A 3,944-nucleotide genomic window follows, 5' to 3' on the forward strand; every position below is an offset into this window, starting at 1 on the left:
CCCTTCCCAGCTCCACCCCCGCTTGCACCCCCAGGCTTCCATAGCTGCCCCCCCAACCCCAGGCGCTGTCACTTCAAAAAAACAACAACAGAAAAACAGGAAAAAGTGGGGAAAAAAAGCCTCTACTTACCTTAGAAGCAGGGGTTGGGGGGCTCTGGGGCCTCCTGGCAGAGCCCCCCAGGCAGCACAGGGCAGTGGGGGGCAGGAGGGCTGAGGCTGGGGCCGCTGGAGCTGTTTCTCTGCTCCACACTGTGTCGGCAGGGTGCCAGTGACACAGACAGCAGCTACAACTGCCAGTAAGTATGAAACTGAAGACAGGCCTGTTAAAAGTCTCTGAGTTAGGGTCAGAGGGGAGAGCATCGAAGGTGATGTAGTGGTGGATGTCTTCTAAAAACCAGCAGATCAGGAGGATACGTTGGGTGAGGCTAGTGGAAATTTCCAGGCCCTGGTTCTCATGGGAGACTGCAATCACCCTGACATCTCCTGGGAGGGAAATACAGCAGTGTACAGGCAGTCCAGGAAGTTTTTGGAGAGTGTTGGGGACAACTCCCTGGAGCAAGTATTAGAGACACCAACTAGGGACATGCTCTTTTTGACCTGCTGCTTACAAACAAGGAAGAATTGGTGAGGGATGGAGAAGTGGATGGCAACTTGGGCAGCAGCGACCATAAGAGGATTGAGTTCAGGATCCTGAGGACAGGGAGAGTGCCAGAGTAAGGACCCTGTACTTCAGAAAATCAGACTTTAATTCAATCAGGGCAATATTCCCTGGGAGGACTGGATGTATTTTAAAGAATCTTTACTGAGGGTGAGGAACAAACTATGCTAATTCATAGGAAGACTCGCAAGTATGGCAGAAGATCAGTGTGGTTTAGCAGGGAACTCTTCAGTGAGCTAAAACACAAAACAGAAGCTTACAAGCAGTGGAAACTTGGACAAATGACTAGGGAGGAGTATAAGTGTATTGCTTGGGCATTACCAGGATTAAATCAGGAAAGCCAAATCACAATTGAAATTGCAGCTAGCAAAAGATGTGAAGGGTAATGAGAAGGTTTCTACAAGTATGTCAGCAACAGGAGGAAGATCAGGAAAAGTGTGGGTCCCTTACAGAACGGGGGAGGAAAACTAGTGATAGATGACATGGAAAAGGCTGATGTACTCACTGCCTTTTTTACCTCAGTCTTCACAGGTAAGATCAAGACCCAGACCACTGCACCTGGAAGCACAGTTTGGGGAGGAGGTGAGCAATCAACAGTGGTAAAAAAACAGGTATGGGACTATTTAGAAAAGCTGGATGTGTACACGTCCATGGGGTTGGATGCAACATACCCAAGGGTGCTAAGGGAGTTGGCCAGTGTGACTCCAGGGTGGCTGGTCATTACCTTCGAAATCTTGTCGTGATCAGGAGGGGTCATGGATGACTGGAAAAGGGCAAATATAGTGCCCATCTTCAAGAAAGGGAAGAAGAAGGATCCAGGGAACTAGAGACCGTTTCAGCCTCATCTCAGTCCAAGGTAAGATCGTGGAGCAGGTCCTCAAAGAATTCATTTATAAGCACTTGGAGGAGAAGGAGGTTATTAGGAACAGTCAGCATAAATTCAACAAGGTCAAGTCATGTCTGACCAACTCACTTGCCTGCTTTGATGAGATGACTAGCTCTGTGGATGCAGGAAGACCAGTGAATATGATATACCTTGACTTTAGCATGGCTTTTGACATGGTCTCCCACAACATTCTTGCAAGCAAGCTAAGGAATTATGGGTTTGATGAATGGACCGTAAAGTTAATAGAAAACTGGCTGCACTGTTGGGGTCAAAGACTAATAATCAATAGCTCAATATCTAGTTGGCAGCCGGTATCAAGTGGTATACCCCAGGGGTCGGTCCTGGGGTTGGTTTCATTCAATAACTTCATCAATGATCTGGAAGATAGGATAGAGTTCACCCTTTGCAAGTTTGCAGATGACACGGGGGGGAAATAGTAGATACACTGGAGGTAGGACTAGGATTCAGAGAAACCTAGACAAATTGGAGGATTGGATCAAAATTACATTGTATAAAGTTCAATAAGTATAAATGCAACGTTCTGCACTTAGGACAGAACAATCCCAAGCACTGGTACATGGTAGGGACTGACCTGCTATCTAGCAGCTCTGCAGAAAAGAACCTGGAGTGACAGTGAACAATAAGCTGAATATGAGCTACCAGTGTGCCCTTGTTGCAAAGAAAGCTATCAGCATACTAGGCTGCATTAGTAGAAGTGTTGCCAGCAGATTGAAGGAAGTAATTATTCCCCTCTATCTGGTACTGGTGAGGCCACATCTGGAGTACTGTGTCCAGTTTTGGGCCCCGCTCAACAAAAAGGATGTAGACAAATTGAAGAGAGTCCAGTGGAGGGCAATAGAAATGGCTAGAGGCCTGGGGAACATGACTTATGAGGTAAGACTACAGGGAAACTGGGCTTATTTAATTTGGAAAAGAGAGGACTAAGTGGGGATTTAATAGAAGCCTTCAATTATCTGAAGGGTGATTACAAAGAGAATGCAGCTATGCTGTTCTCACTGGTGGCAAATAACAGAACAAGGGGCAACAGTTTGTAGTTAAAGCAAGGGAAGTTACACATTAGGAAAAACTTTCTCACTAGAAGCGTGGTAAAGCACTGGAACAGTTTACCCAGGGAGGTTGTAGAATCTCCATCCTTGGAGGTTTTTAAGACCCAGGTGGACAAAGCCTTGGCTGGGATGCTATAGTTGGTGATGGTCCAGCTTTGAGGAGGGAGTTGGACTAGATGCCCTCCTGAGGTCCCTTCCAACCCTAACTTCCTATGATTGTGTGATTTTCTGATGGAGGAGTGGCCTTAAGTAAATTAGGATTAGGCCCGAAAAGTCCCACATTTGCACCCCTACATGCAGTTGCTTATACCTTAAGAATCTGTTTTGTGTCATTATCTTTTTCTTGTAATTTACAGCAGTCATGACTAGAGTGATTGCAAGGTTTCTTTTCTAGGGGTTTTCTGCCAGCCCTAGACAAGTGATCCTTTGTTCTTCATCAGGGTTTGTGTTTATAGGAAGCCACTGAAGGCTAGAGGCTGAAGGGCCTATGCTTAGAGTGTCTACAGCATTTGCCTCCAAACATGTGGTGCACCCAGTATGTTACTGAACATCTAGGGGAGTGGTGTATCACAGAACTAACAGTGACTCCCTGCAGTGGGGTCACTTATAATATCTTTCTTCAACATTTCATTCTCCCTCCCATTTTCCATTAATCTGACTCCATGAACTAAATTTATTAGACAAAAACTGTCAACAGTAATGAAACACAGATTAATAATGAAATCTGCATTGCTGATCCAAAGACTACCATTGTTATGCACATGTTGGTATGTGACATAGACCTGTTCCTAAATACACAGATGACCACTCTCACAAATTAAATTATTCACATGCTTACATGTTTTTCTGACCTATGCCTTCAGATTACAAAGTGTTAGACAGGTATACCATGGGTTTCTACAAGACCAAATGCACTGATTACTTTTTGTTAAAGCACACTGTAATAATAAAAATAAATGTTATTTTTCATATACATAAATTCACTTTTAAAATGAATGACTACAAGACATGTGCTGATTAGTGTAGAAAATTTTCAAACCACATGGGTGGGCTATGTTGCAGAACCTGTTCTGAACTATGATTATACTTAGTTTAATACTAAGTTGGATGAAATGTCCATGTCAGTTTCACTGGTACAGCCATGTTGAATTGAATATTGGTTTGAATCTTTGAAAGCAAGATTTGGTCATGATTTTTTTTCTCTATCAGTATCAATGTGGTACGTATAAAAGACTCACAACTGCTTAAAACAATTCTAAAGGGAATTAGTGTTCTGATTGACTTTCTGTCCCTGATAAATCATAAGCACTAGTTATGTTTAAATAATCTAAAT

Source organism: Gavialis gangeticus, unplaced genomic scaffold (assembly GCF_001723915.1).
Source record: "Gavialis gangeticus isolate Ggan-Ray unplaced genomic scaffold, GavGan_comp1, whole genome shotgun sequence".
Classification (NCBI taxonomy): domain Eukaryota; kingdom Metazoa; phylum Chordata; order Crocodylia; family Gavialidae; genus Gavialis; species Gavialis gangeticus.